Raw genomic sequence first — 15,665 nt, 5'->3', positions numbered from 1 at the left:
CAAAAATCGGGGACAGTTGAGAGGTTGGCTATGCCTAATTCTATAAAGCAATTTATTTGCATGTACCTCTCAACCTGTTAATGCAGTAAATCTGAAGGCCAAATATATTGGGGGCACATATAAGCAGTACTAAAAATTGCTCTTGTATAAATTGAGACAGTTGATAGAACAGCTCTTTAACATGCATTTTTCTGAAGGTTATGATGTCTGAAACTCAGTGTATCATTATTTAGTGACTTAATTCCTAAATGATTTGCCAGAAAACTACAAATGTTATGAAGAACAAACCAAAAATAAGAAGCAAAAATCTATTCATTCTTTGAAAATCTGGACAGTTGGGAGGTATAGTTCAGCTTGGCCTGTCTGAGTTTGCTGCCCTTCCCCCCTGACAAAATCATGGTTGAATGGAACCTCTGCAGCCATTCCAATGAACCATTACTTGGCTATTTCACTCCATTTACCATAAACACTAATGTGCATACTGCTTTACTTCTATGATGAGTTGGACTTCATTTGAAAGTTTTATTTTGTATTTTACAGCACAAACACTAAGTCATCTGCTAAACAAAGGAATGCAGTCTCACAATGAAAACTTAGCATTAAAACTTCTCTGCCCTTGAAACTCACATTCATTGAAACAGCATTGAAACGTGGAATTCCCTTTGTCAAACCAAAAAGAGAAGCTGATCTTAATTTCACCTGTTTCAAGCCAGGATAGAGAACGGAATGACAAACTGGTACCTTCTGTGTTCCAGGTACTTGAAACAAAAAAGAAAGGTAATATTAAGGTATCTATTTTAAATATCAGGACCTGCTAGATAAGTCTCAAAACAGAGACTGAATGGCCAAAACAACGAATTTGCATGTGCCAAGTCCGAAATGGTCATTTTGTAGAATATTCCCTTTTCTCTGAGTATGGCACATTCTGAGATGATATATAAAAGTTCAGGAGGTGTGGGGGGCTTCCTCCCACATCAGGGGTGCAGGGGGCTTGCCACCCTTGCAAAAAAAAATAGTTTAAACAAGATGAGTGATCTTAAATTTGCTCTTCAGCTAGGTTTTTAGCCTTTTGACTTGTTGGCCCTTGGCTTTTTGAGTGCCGGAATTTCAATAGGGGAGACTATTTTTAACCTTCCTTATAGTTTCAGGCCTTGATGCCAGTCTTATGAAAGGTGGATGGAGATGATCATATTTATAGCAACAATTAGGGCATTTCCCTCAACTGCTTTGCAAACTAGTCATTTTGGTTAATCTGGCATCTAGCTCTAAGTATGTTTTTGTTGGTACAGCAATCCATAGTGGATCCTCTCAAGGTCTGATTCCAGTTTCCATGGATGAATGCAAAAGTCTTTCAAAACCTTACCCTTGTATTGTCACCCAAAGATTGATCTCTCTACTTTCCCCACTGAACTACCAGATTCCACGATTTTGCTCCAGGTACCAATGTAGGACAGCCTAGCAGTGGATTTGTGTGCCTCCTCTTGGAGCACAACCCTTCTGTACATCTTCTGTTCTTCATCCTTTATACACAAAATAGTGGTGAAGCTCATACAGGGCAAAACTGGATTGTTCCTGATGGCCATGGCAATCCTAATTATCCCAGTTCAAGGAATTCGGCATCAAAGGATGTAGGGTGTTCTCCGTGGCATGCAACCTAATATTACAGCAACAAGGATAGCTAATATACCCGGACCTAAATTCTCAGTTTTGCAACCTGGAAGATCAAACTTGGATTTCAGTGGCAGTCTTTTTCTCCATTGAGTTCTTGGATTTGAAGGGAGGCCAGGAAACTTACTACTAAGAAGTCTTATCTGCCTCTGTGCATCAGGTTTGTGCACATCTAATGGCATTGTCGCCAAGGTCCCACAAGCCCTCCTTTTTATTCTCACATTATTTGAGAGATGGCTTTTATCCTTTAAGGTTGTATTTATCCATTTTGGTCAGCTTGCTATTCATGTGATCTTTAGCTTCTGTAAAGCAGTTTGTTGGTCTGTCATGCAAGACCCTCTTTCACAAAGAAACTGATACCTTCTTCTTGTAACCTGAATTTTTGTTCTGGAGAAACTAACCCAGGCCTCCTTTGAAACTGTATCCTCAGTTGCTGTGAAGTTCCCACTGCCCCAATGTTTTTTTTTTTCTGGTAACAAAACATTTTGACTAGACTGGTCTGAGTTTTTGGCCCTTGTGTGTGTGTAATGTCTTCCTTCCTTGCATGGTCACTGTTAAAGCAAGGTAGCCTTTTTTTTCCCTTAAGTGATTTTGGTAACTGCACTCAACCAAGCCATTTATCGTTCAGTTTTCTTTACAAACTTGTGGAGTAGTCTTGCAGTTTCCTTATGCATAGACTGAAGTCTGTCTTTGAACTAAGGCTTTTAAGCAGACAAAGGCAATGCTGTGTCCTTTATGCTTGGCAAGTAAAGAAGACTCCTTTTAAAATAAACCCTATCCATGTAAATGGCAGGTGTATTGCATTTTATTATGGCTGCATTAGAAAATTGTTTTAAGGCCTGATTAGATCACATTTCACAGGAGCTTCTACAACTGCATATGTTTTTATGAATATTTCTACACACATTTTTGAGACAGCAGTTGTATATTTTGAAGGCATTACAGGCTAGGCATCCTGTCCAGGAGTAGGACAGGGTATGAATCTGTAGCTCTATCTAGGGTTTATTGTATGTTTTCTCATCCTAGGCCTGCGACTAGCTAGGGTACGTTTTGTGCTTCCCCACTTTTATGGTTCATTCTATAGTACTGATGCTTGTAAATGAGCATAGTGCAGTTTTATGAGCATAATCAACATAACTGTGGGCGTAGTGTAGTTTTTTTGTAGTATACTGTTTGAGTAAAGGCACTGCAGTAGTACAGGATCCCTGCCTGCACCCCCCCATCTTTCTTTTTCTTATTTGATTTTAGGATAATTTTTCTGCAGTTCCAGCCCACTTTGTAGAACAATATTGCTACAGGGACTTCTCTTTATACTTTGACATGCTAACATCTGTGTATGTGAAGGGTTGGTCCCCCAGGATGTCATGAAAGCTCGACCTTGGGTTAGACATATTCTCAACTATTGATTTCTCATTTTTGGTCTCTTCTTAAAATTTGTGGTTTTCTGGCAAATCATTGACGATTGAGGTTACTAAATAATGACGGACGTTTGATTTTCAGACTCCATCCATCCACAACCCCTTTTTCCATTTTTGCACATGGTGTTGGTGAATCACTTCAACACTGACAGTCTAGAGCCAAGGTTTACACCACCAGGTTTCTAGCCCTGCCACGGTAGTTTTTCCACACCACAAATGCATGCACACTTTCCCCCTATGGCCAGTCTAGTGTGTCCAGTCCACCTACTGCAGGTCTTTGGAATGTGGGAGGAAACTGGTGCACCCAGAGAAAATCCATGCAAACACACTCAGGACATGCAGACTCCACACACAAGATACCCCAGATGAGAGTCAAACCGTGCAACCTCTCGCTGTGAGGCAACAATGCTACCCTCTGTGCAACTGTGGCACCCATTTTCAGACTTCATTTCCTTCCGAAACTACATGCTAACACACCTTTTATTGTAGCAACTTTCTAAGTTTATAAGAGCAATATTTGAAATACTTGTCCCTATATTTTGGCCTTTGTCTCCCCATTATTTTTTGTTTTGTCCAGATTTCTTGTGCTAAGCGGTTGAGAGAGATGGGGTCAGATGGTAGAGTATATACCTGCTGTGTAAGCCACGTGTTATGAGATGTACTGTAATCTTACCCTGACGTGTGTTTTTTCGGAATTTGTACATATAATTTTGCTGTCCTGTATATTGTGGCAGAGTTGTTAGAAAAGTTGTGTGTTTTCTTTGAGATTTTTTTCCCTGTCTTGAAAAAGAGCAGCTTGTGCTAAAACAGATCTAGTCATAGTCTTGTTCATGTGCCTTTTTAACCACCTTAGAAAGATATGAATATCAAGTCAAAATACTTGAATTTCAATCTTGTGTATTCTTGCATATTTAAAGACCTCAAACTGTCTTAAACCGTTGCTTTGCAAGTATCGCCAAAAAAGGTCAGAGTAAGAATTAAGGAAGTATGGTAGATGTTGGCTTTATTAAGCTACTCCTATTGGTTAACATGTTCTGCCTTGATGCCACTTGACGTCTGACTGAACAGGAAGAGAGGTTTAGTTGTGGTTAGAGCTTGAAGCATGAACACTTAATAAAACACCTTGTTTTTGGAGGCCAGTTAAATAGCCTTTCCGCAGCTGCTGCTATTCGTTTAGAACCATGGACATTTTCTTTCTTCTTTTTTGCTGCCCAGTAAAGCTGCAACTTCTGTAAGTATTGCTAAATTGGTTCAGACGGTAGCCTGAAGTAAGACTAAGTCATGTGCACATTCCTGCTAATACTTCTAGTTTTGTATGGTTTATTGTGATATGCCAGTAGAGTTTTGCCTTGTAGTTTGTTCGTGTTAATTTAAACGATTCACTGCATAGTCATGAAATGTTACTTGTTGACTGGCTACCTTCTGTATGTTTTTTTTGTTAAGAATAGATTCTGTGAAACTGCAGTTCAGCCGAACGGTTTTTCAAAGTCTGCGTACTTTGAGTAGTTCAGTTTTTATGGGAACAATCTAGCCAGAAGTATGAACAGTCTTCCTTTTTCAGACAGCAGCTGATTTTTGCATAGTTCTGCAGAGAAGAAAATTGAGAAGCAGAAACACCCATGAATTTTTGGCTCTAGGCAATGTGACTACTATTACGCGATTGAACACACTAACTTGTGAGCAGTCTTTGAATCTATACTTTTTTTGTTTGACATTGCACAGGAGTATCACCCTGACATATGCATCGTCTTGTTTTGCATCTCATTTTAGGTTTGGTAGTTAGTGTGCCTAGTATAAGTAGAGATTGGTGTTTTCAAAACGGTATTTCCCAAGGACTCTGGCTAGTGAGTGGTTTGGCCACAGAAAATATTCTGGAAAATAGTTTATGGTCCCACTTTGTTTTTGAACCATTTTTTAAACCTGTTGACAGGTATGAATTGGAGACCAAAAAAAAAAGAAGCCAAAATGTGAAAGATATGTATTGTTGGTGTAAACAAGGAAAATCCTTGCATTAGCCTTTATACCTTTCAACTCTCCCGAATTCTGTAGAATGTCCAGATTTTTGCTTCACTTTTGGAGTGTTCCTCAAAACATTTTTAGGCAAATCAGTGATGGTTGAAGTTACTGAATGATAAGGGGTTAGTATAATGGTTAAGGTGTTAACCTGTCAAACACAAAGCACAGGGTTTGATTTTGTTCTTTTGGATGGGAAATTGTCTAGGTTTAAAATGACCCACAAGGGCAGCTAGCCCACTACTTGCCTATGAACCTACGGTAGCAGATATTTGTGTTTAAACCTGTTATCTTCAGACAAGGCATGATGATCGAAAACCTGTTCTAGCAATTTTAAGATGTTCTTAGTGTTTCCCTGTTGCAGCCCTAACTGATGGGCTCTGATGGCAGGAAATCCCTTGGCTGGCCTGAATAGTACAGAAATGTCATCCTCCTCCTGGAGCCAGTGAATTCCCTAACAAACATTGAGATGTCCGGGTATAAAGGGAGTCAGCTGGCATCATAACCTTGGTATTTTCTTGCTGTCTGAACCCAAAGCATAGTGCTAGTCAGTGTGTCGGTTTGTCCTCACCAGAAAAATTAATCTAAGACTAAGTGCCTTGTTTGGGAGATTTTCTTATGTTTCATGACAAGTGTCAGAGAAAGTTAACTGTCTACACTGTGGCAAGCAGTTACCACACCAGTTACTTGTTTAGGAGCAGAACATATGAAGTCGCTAACTATCCGTTAGGTGCTTGCTTTAATTGTAGGTTAGTCAGGTGTTGGGCTGAGATTTCAGCTAACCCCTTCAGCGAGTTATCAGGGCTTTCTTTTACTGTGTCGCTCACCAGTTGGACTGAGGTTGATCTCCCTAGGTTTAAGAAGTGTCCAAAGCATAGAGTACGGGGTGACACTTGTTTGCCTTCCTTGTATCCACTCATGTTATCGTCTATGGTGAAATGCTTTTACAGTCCCTTTCAATTGTGGTTGTCACAGGCCACTATCTGGACCCATTTGGAGTTCAGTATGTTCTAGGTCCCTCTAGTTCTGCACAAGCCGAAGAATTTTGCTCTTTGCTTGGGTCCAGAGCTGCTTCGCAGGTTCCAGCTTTTGACAACCACTCACAAACTGTTGAAGGGGTGACCAGAGCTCCCTGTTTGGGAGATCACATCAACTCCCCATTCTAGGGATTTGGCTATTCATCCGCATCCAGGCCATAGCTCTTATCACTTCCTTAGGGCCAAGTTTAAGCCCTTTCATATTAAAAGATTCACCTTGCTTACCCCAGCCAGCTTTTCGGCTGTCACTCCCACTCTCAGACCAGCCAATAGGACCTGGTTAGGCTGGCTGAGGATTTGATCACTAATCAGATCCAGATACCTTTCCCTCCCAGTTTCTGCCCCTGAAGCGTCTCCTGGTAAAAGGAAGAGCCCCCCCCCCCCCCAAGTCTTCTGGATTTCTTTGACTGTTAGAGTGAGAATGGTGAAGCTACCTTTTGAAGGAAGGTTTATGTATTGCTTCCTTTGGGGATTCAAATTCTGATGAGAACCTTAACTCAGCTTCCCCACCTAAGGGCTTTACTTTTGGTGAGACCCTGCATATCCAGTGGGAGCACTTCAGATGGGAAGTTCAGGGTTTCCCACAATCCAAGAAGATGGTCTGGGAATTCCTAAAACACCCTGAACATAAAACTCTTGCCATTCCTCCTATTTTAGAGGTTGTGGATGATGATTTGCTGTATGCTTCTTTCCTCCCCATTGCCCCTTGGAAACCAGACAGATTCTGTAGAGATCTGGATTACGATAGGCATCTCTTCAAGAACCATGTGGCAGACCCTGAAGTGATGACCCAGGATCCTAAGGCAACTAAAGCTAGCACTTCAAAATAAAAACCCTGCCAACTGACAAAGAAGGGTAGAATGTCTACAGCTCTGCTACCCTGGTTGAGGTCCCTAAATTACTGATTTCATATGGTCAAGTATCAGGGGACCATATTAGTCCAGATGAAGAAACAAGTGGTAGGGAATGAAAATAAGGCACTCTCCAAGGATCTGCTAGACTTGTGCAGTTCTGCTCTCAAGTAGCTAAGCACTCCTTGCATTGGGGTTATGATTGGGAAGCATCCAGCAGGGCAGCAGCTACAGGCTCTGTCTTTAGAAGGCATGACTGGCTGAGGGAGCATTATCTCGCTGAAGTTGTTAAATCCAGTCTTTTGGGTGGTCCTTTGAACAGAGATTTTCTCTTTGGTCCTAAGGCTAAAGCAGTACTTAAAAATATGGAAGATTAGGCCTAATCCATGCAAACTGTAAAGGATTTTCTTCAGTTTCAACCACTGCGTTTCAGTCACAACTATCCTCCCAAACACTAGTCCTTTCCGCCCTTCCAATCTAAACCAAGACACAGGAGACTTAGGGGAAGGAGACATAGGCAGCATCAGCAAACAAAACAGTGGCATGCAGATTCCCCAAGGCCTATGGGATATGTCAGCAGGGTCCCATCAGGGAGCAATCATGACTGTACCATGGGCCTTACTTTCTCCACCTCCCTCCCCACATATTTGGAGGACGGCTGCCTCTCTTATTAAAAAAAATTGAACCACATTTCCAGGGATCACTTGGTACTAAAAATCATAAAAAGGAGTTATAAACTTCGGTTCAAACAACTTTTGTCTTGCTTAGGCTTCCCAGGTATCTGTCCAAACCAAAAGACAGAGGCCATAATACAAATCCAGCTGTTATACACCCAAGGTTCTGGAGAAACAGTACTCCGCATTTCATTAGGAAAGAGCTTTTTATTCAAGACTTTCTCATCTCAGAAGAGGAGGATACTTCGAGGCTTGTTCTGGACCTGACAAGACTCAAATTGCAAGTACCAAATTTCACAATGCTAACTCTTCAAAAATTCCTGCCCATGACTTCCCCAATGCCTGCATCGTAACCCTAGATCTAAAGGTTACATACCTCCACCTTCCTATAGAAAAATCTCACATGAGGTTTATCAGTTCTGTGCTCTGTCCTTTAACCTGGGTGCAGCAGACAAGCCATTCACCAGATGCCTAGCTCCAGTGATAAAAATGAAAAGGGACAGAACTCTCTTCAAACTGTGGTTCCTGTGATCCATTCATACCTCTCTGGGAGTTTTTGACAAAAGGCTTTCTTAATCCAGCATTAAAAATTCACTTTTCAGCTCATCTGCCTTTTCAACCCCCTTTCTTTTCCCATCCACTTTTGAAACTGTTTCTGAGAGATGTTCTCCACATTAGACCCCCCCCCCCCAAGAAAACCTATTGCCCTGTGGGATCTCTGTTTCATTTTGGAGAAGCTTATCCTTACTCCTTTCGAGCTAGCTGCTTCTGCTAACAAAAAGTTCTCGACCTAGAAGACTGCTTTTTTGCTAGCAGTTACTTTAGCTAAAAAGCATCAGAACTTCAGTCCCATGGTTGTGGAGCCCTTCATCATTTTTCACCCTGATGGAGTATGTTAGGACCAACCCCACTTTTATGCCTAAAATGGTTACAGAGATGTCTGTGAACTTGACCATCCACCCTACCTACCTTCTTTCCTAACCTTCAGAACAAGGGAGAAAGAGTCCTCCATTCATTGGATGTGTATAGACAACTGTGTTAATCGGAACAAAAAAATCAGTGTGACCGGCTTTTTGTGGGCCCATGACAGTCTCTGCACTACTCCCCCCCCCCCCCCCACAAAGGATGTGCACAACCCATCCTTTGACAGCTTTGTCAAGTACCCGAGTTGCTAATCATACTCAGATTGGCTGGACTGTAGTCAGGGATTTATTCATTTGCACCACCAGTTTGGCTAAAAAGCAGCCCGTCTTTGCTTCACTTCCTTTTTACCTATTGAAGTAAATTATTTTTAACTTTGCTGTATTTTCACTTTGCATTCATTTCTAATGGAATCCTTTATGACCTGAAACAAGAGACTCAAGCAAATAAAGTTAAGTGCAGATTTTTTTTTTTAAAGAATTAAGTGATGTCCCCACAGAATGTAAACGAGTGATCTTTACTGCACCATATTTCCTCAGAATATTCTGTACAATTCCTTGTTTTGTTTAGGAAAAGTGCACAATATTCAGTGTTATGTGCATTATGATTAATTTGTGCATCATGTTTAATGAAAGAAGCCTTAATTAGAAGGATTCAGAATCCGAATCTTAAGATGTAAAGTGAAACTTGCAGGGTGTTACACAGGGTACCGTTTGTTCAGGTAACTGTTGTGCTAAACCTGTAGAAAGTCTCAGATGAAACAAATGAGTGGTCATTAGAAAAGCATAAAACAGAAAATAGGACTGTGTGTACTGCATCTGTTAAAGAACAGACAGCAGGTACTTCCAAGTCTAGTGTTTCAGGTGGTGCCACTTTTTGAACTGGCTCCAGAATTAACTTAGTCCACCCTCTTTCTGGGTGAAACCCAGTTGACACCTCTTATTCTTCCAACTAACCATACTATATTAAGGGGATCCAAAGAAGAGAGGGACAGATTCAGGGCAATATGTTGTAACTTTGGGGACGGGGGTGGTGAAAGTTTATTTATCTCCGATACTCAGACGTTTAATTGGCCATTGGCATACCATTGATTCTGGTTTTGATGTTTACTGTTTCTGCTGCTTCCTTGCACACAACTTTTCCAGGTGTTTTGGTGGAGATGCCTGTTGATTGGATATCATTTGGACAGGACCCTGAACAGGAACTTTTCTACTGAAGAGTGTATGCCTTCCCCTTGGATGGAGACATTTGTGGTTAGGCAGCAGTGATATGAATGTTTTCTAAACTACGGATTTGGCATAAAAAGGATGCATCCAGTTTTAAATCGGAATCTAAAATTTACTTTTGAGAAAAACACAAAAAAGAGGAGAAAAACCCATACCCCCCAGTAGAAACCAAGAATGAAGAAAATCGTGCAAATAATACAAAAAAGGATGGTATACAACTACAAGCTTAGGCTGACCCTTTGCATATATTTGTTGAAGTTAGTTTAGCAAAGGATCAACCTAAGTGTGTAGTATACTATTCTTTTTTGATTAATTTCATGACAGTGTCACAGGAAACTGACTGCTCACACCTGCTCCTAAAAATCTTGACCGGTTTTATAGCGAGCTTGTGAAAGGCAGTTAAGCAAACTCTTAAGTTGTGTTAATCTCTCAAGGGATTAGGTGCCCTCTTTGCACCTGTCTTCGGACAAAAAAGGGTTCTTGACAAGTTCATGAAAAGTATATACTCAAGCCACATTAGTGTATGTCCAGGAAGATGCCAGAGCCCTGCCCACCCCTTTCACAGGGTCTCTGGCCACCTCAGATCTGGATAGACTTGAATGCATAGATTCCTGTGGTCTTTCAGCCTCTCAACTCTTTATCCAGGGTTGCTTTGTGAAGGGTTCTGCCTCTGGTCAGAACTGTACCCACAAAACAGTATGGGTGTCCTTTTCTGCTGGACCATGGACAAGATATCTGTACTTTTTTCGTCATAGGCAGTATTTTGTGATATGCTGCTTGTATGTTAGAAAGTTTTATTAATAAGAGAAAGTATATCTGTGATTATCTACTTGTTTTGCATATATGGTTGTACACTGGTTCTCAACAGTCATATCTGAAATGAAGTGGCCTGTCTGGGTGAATATGCATACTGTATGCATATTAGACATCCATAGTTTTGGCTCTCTGAACCTAATTTTTCGATGGCTTTTCCCTTATTTCTATGTCTAGAGGTTGAAAACCAGGATACAGATTAACATTTCATCTAAAAGCTCCAGTTGCATAATGTTGAGCTTTGTTCATTATAGCTTTGCTAAGCAAAAAGTACACTATGGCTGTTTCTTTTTCTTAAGCCTTTATGAGAAAAAAATAAGTTTTTTTTCTGTAATTCTGCCATGAGTTGCATTTACTTCATTATTTTCGGTTAGGCTTTGCTGCTTTCTTAAACTGAGTTCCTTTGTGTGTGCCATTCTTCTAATTTGCTAGCACTGTAGTACCACCGCAGCCTGCTCTATCTGTTGTACCTTTCCTTCCAGCCCAGTGTGTCCCTTCCCAGGAATATTTTTTTCAGTGTGTCTTGAGGGCAGTTCTATTCTTGGCTGGGGGGACCCTTCTGTGTGTAGTCTGCGTGCCCTTCCTTTGTTCGTACGGGTTTCCTCTGGGTGCTCCGTTTTACTGCCACATTCCAAAGACATGCATTCCAAAGACATGCATTAGGTGGATTGGACACTATAAATTGGTCATAGGAGTGAGTGTGCATGTGAGTGTTTGGAAGAATAACAGTGGCAGGGCTAGCCACCCAGTGGTATGAACCATGGCTGTAACTTCCCTGTTGAAATGACACCCCAACCTGATGTACAAAAATGGGAAAAGAGGTTGTGGATGGATGGAGGACTGAGCCTTACAACTGTCATGCTATGGAGAGGGCAAAGGGGCAGACTGGATTGCCATTTATGGTGACTTTGCAGGCACACAGTTATGACATGCACCTTGGTTGTGTTGTATGTAGAGCGGGCAGCAGTAGGTGCGCAGCTTGTCTACCCTCATCTACTGTCAACTCTCCTAGGTGCCAAGACTTGCAGTCCCACTGGCCTCAAACTGGTGTCATATTGCAGTTTTCAGACAAGCATCTTCCCCATTGAAAAGAACAGGTATTTGGCTGCTTCATCCTTTCCTTTTTTCTTGGAGCTCAGGCTTGTTCCCAGTGTTGCTGACTCTTTTGCTTTGCACTGGCTGTACAGTGGTGGTTTACCATGTAGAAAGCTGGAATGCTTAGTAGTTGTAAGACTAATCTTATAAAACACTTTGAAATAACATATAAGCTTCCATATGTTGTTCCCCCCCCCCATCTTAAGAAACGGTGAGAGTATTGGGCCATGTTCCACATTTAGTGCAAATGAAAATAGTAATTTCACAAAGTGAAGACCAAAGAAATGTCACCTTATCTCTAAATGTACTACCTCCAAGACTGTGCAGCCGTGGGGTAAGGGGGAACTTTGTTATCCTCACAGTTCTGTAACCATAGTTGTTCTAGGTTAATTGGAGACTATTAAATTGAATTAAATCTCTGTGTTTGGAAGGCAACTCCACCGATCAAACCAGTGCATTCTGAAAAGCACTGTGTACTTAAGTCAGCTAAAGCATTATTTCATTTAAACAGCTGTCAAGTCCCAACCCATTAATAGCATCCCATAAGAATTACCAGTATGCTTAGTGTCATAAGAAGGTGGATATATCCCTGTCTAAGTTCGGTATCTGTAAAGTTTGAAGTGCAAATATTAATTTGTGATCACGTCCATAATTTTTATTGCTATTGTTTCTAAAATAATTAAGCATTCTAGTTTGCAGCGTCTATTTTTTGGTTTTACCTAATAAATTAGGAGGCGATGTCATTAATCTTTTACAACTTGAAACAAAGTAGCAGTTCATTTTGATACTTGACATTTACACTGAACCCTTAAAGAAATGGCAGAATTGGTAAATTAAAATGCATTTGTGGCTGGATTTAAATATGACTGGCGCAATATTTTATATGTTGGAGACAAGGGTGCCCCGCAGGATTTTTTGCAGGGGGGTGCAAACCCAGAGCCCAGCCCACACAGCCCCACCCCCTCCGCTCACACAGCCATTACAGGGTCCCATTACTTGGCTATTTCTCCCCAGTTGCCATAAACACTGTTCAAAATTCTCACCGTGTGCATACTGTTTTATGCTTTACTTCTACAATGATTACAGATATCTAGATTTAATTAGGAATCCATGATAAAGTTTTTGTACATACCCCCACGTACATTGCAACTAACTCAAGTGAACTTTCAGCTGCCAGCCCTTTTGAATTCTGATCAAGATGGCTTGGCTGTTCAGTTAGTTCTCTATACTGGAATAATTTCTCATTCATTGCTAATAATCATTTTATTTACTTTGGTACTAACAGAGTTTTCCTTTTTACCTACTATAAAGACAAGGTATTTGTTTTATCTCAAAATACTTCCCCTTGTTTTATTTATTTATTTATAAGTGACTTAGAAACAACTACTGGGGAATAGTATTCATTAGCTGTGAATAGTGTTAATTAGCTCAGTATTTCTCATGTAGGACACTAAACTGAGTCCCATGAGCCTGTTCATATTATACAGATTTAAACAGATTAGTTTATAACACTAGTGTTATTTGGCTTCCAAGATTAGCTCTCAGTAACACAAGTTGATGTTTAAATAAAAGCTGGCATTCTGTGCTCTGAATGCATGACACATTATAGCTGTAGTTAACTTAAACTGTGTGCAGTCCCTAAATTATGTATATATTTTAATTAATGCTTAATCAAGCATTTCTTCATAATCCCAACATTGACACAGTTGCAAGTCGTCATCTTTTTAAAGATAATTCCAATAGCCCTAATATATGCACATTATTAATTCTTTTTTCAAGTTTAGTTTTACTGAGTGGATGAGGGAAATTCTGGGTGTTTTCTTCTTTTGTGTGGTTGACCCTTAGTTATATGAAACTGGGTCTATTATCAGTGATGTGAACAACTTCATTATATGCTTAACTAAAAGCTTTAGACCTTATTTCTTGATACAGACATTACAGTATCCTTCCTCTTACTGTGATAAACCAAAGTAGCCATGCATAAGAAGTGTACATACTTATAATACAGATTGTTTTAATTATAATATATTATATCCCTTCTATAATACAACACCACTTGTTAGTGTGTTTTAAATTTATAGTTTTGAATGTTTTCCAGCAAGCAGTGAAACAAAACATATGAAACAATAATGACAAACTGCCAAATTCAGAACATTTCAGCCATAAAAGGCCACTTAAACTTCTGTCATTACAGTCCGCCAATGTCAGTCAGTATGCACAGTCTCTGCAGAAGTAAAAGTCATCTGAATAATTCCACATTAAAGAGATCTTAAACTAATGAAGAGGTTGCTGCTAGAAAACAACTTTATATTTCAGTGTTTCATCTACAAATTCAGTGCCTACTGCCCTTAAAGAATAAATTGCCCATGCTACATTAAAAAAAATGGTAGTCTAGTATATTGCAATAAGGAATGGGTGGCAAGCTGAAAAACAGGTTCATAGTTACTAGGCATTTCCTCCAAAGGAGGACATACTCAGGACTGCAGCACCCTATCTCCTTAAAATACAAATCTACATGCTGTGGAAGTAGAACCTATAGCCTTCTACATCAAGATGCAAGTATGCTACCTGCTGTGCTACTAACACTGCTTTAAAATTCTGTATGACAATAGTGATAACATTTGCTGAACAAAACAGTTGTACATTTTAAGCAAACTTAGCATGAGCAGCAGTAAACTTCTCTTCCCTTGAAACTCACAATTCCTTAAATATGCACTGGAAAATAAATTCCACCTGATAACTCTAACTAGGACATTTCACTCTCTCACACGTGTACACCCCCCTCATTGTCTTAGTGCAAGAAATGTGGACAAAGCCTAAAACAAACAGGGACAGATTATAAATATTGCCCTCATGAACTTAGAAAATTGCTAAAAATAACAGAATTTGTTAGTATTCATTTTTTTTAAAGGATATGACGTCTAAAACTCAAATGTCTGTTATTATTTAGCAACTTCAATCCTTTTAGGAGGAATATGGGCAAAAACCTACACAGCTGAGGGGTAGTCTACCTCACTCTTACACACACACACACACACACACACACACACACACACACACACACACACACACACACACACACACACACACACACACACACACACACACACACACACACACACACACACACACACACACTACCTCTCAATCTCTTAGCACAAGAAATCTGGACAAAACCTGTTATAATGTTGGGGACAAGGGCCTAAAACTAGGGACCCTTTTAGAAAGTTGCTGCAATAACAGGATTTGTATTGGAATAAGTTTTCTAAAGGATGACGTCTAAAGCTCAAGTACACGTTATTATTTAGTAACTTTAATCCTTAGCTCATCCCAGTGGTTTGTCAAAAAATAATTTTAATGAGGAACAGACCAAAAATATACGGCAAAAATCTGGGCATTATGTGAAAATCTTCACAGTTCTGCGGTATGACACACACATACATATCCCTACCTCCTTAGAAAGTGGATAGAAGAACACGTTTTGTATTAGTATGCATTTTCTGAGGATATGAAGCCTAAACCTCAAATGTCTGCTAATATTTTGACTTCAATCCCCAGTGATTTGCAAGAAAAAACACAATTTTATGAGAAACCAAAAATATGAGGCAAAAATCTGGATAATTGTGAGGTATGACCCCCCCCCCCTTTACTTACACACACACACACACACACCTCCCTCTTACACACACACTCTTCCCTCTCTGTAGAGCAGGTGTTTGCTTTACCACTAGTTGTCTTTAAGTGAAGGACTTCAAAGAGTGCTGCGTCATTTGTAGTATAGAAGTCTAAGCTGAAATCACCCCTCAGGAGTCTGTATGGTATTGGAGAGGGGCAAAGCATTTAGTCGATCAGAATGGCTAAGGGTACTCAGACCTGAGATCTTTTTAGAGAGGAAACATTAAGGGCTCTGAAGTTGCTTTAGATGCTTAGGGAGTTATATGCCAAAGGG

At 40.1% G+C, this 15,665-nt stretch overlaps 1 protein-coding gene across 4 annotated transcripts in view; it reads left to right on the top strand.

Annotated features, from left to right (window-relative positions):
- Window positions 1-15,665, top strand: part of PAK2 (p21 (RAC1) activated kinase 2) — a 1,120,998-nt gene that overhangs the window by 234,620 nt on the left and 870,713 nt on the right. Inside the window, exon 1 of one of the 4 annotated variants that reach the window (XM_044070346.1) lies at window positions 4,157-4,317. The exons of the other annotated variants lie outside the window; for them this stretch is intronic. The gene's annotated coding sequence lies outside the window, so the exon portion shown is untranslated. Of the gene's footprint in view, window positions 1-4,156; window positions 4,318-15,665 lie in introns of those variants that run through there. 4 annotated transcript variants of the gene reach the window in all.

Source organism: Protopterus annectens, chromosome 4.part1 (assembly GCF_019279795.1).
Source record: "Protopterus annectens isolate FY-2018-M chromosome 4.part1, PAN1.0, whole genome shotgun sequence".
Classification (NCBI taxonomy): Eukaryota; Metazoa; Chordata; order Ceratodontiformes; family Protopteridae; genus Protopterus; species Protopterus annectens.
The sequence above is the reverse complement of the archived record's forward strand: the minus strand, read 5'-3'. Positions and strand labels throughout refer to the sequence as shown.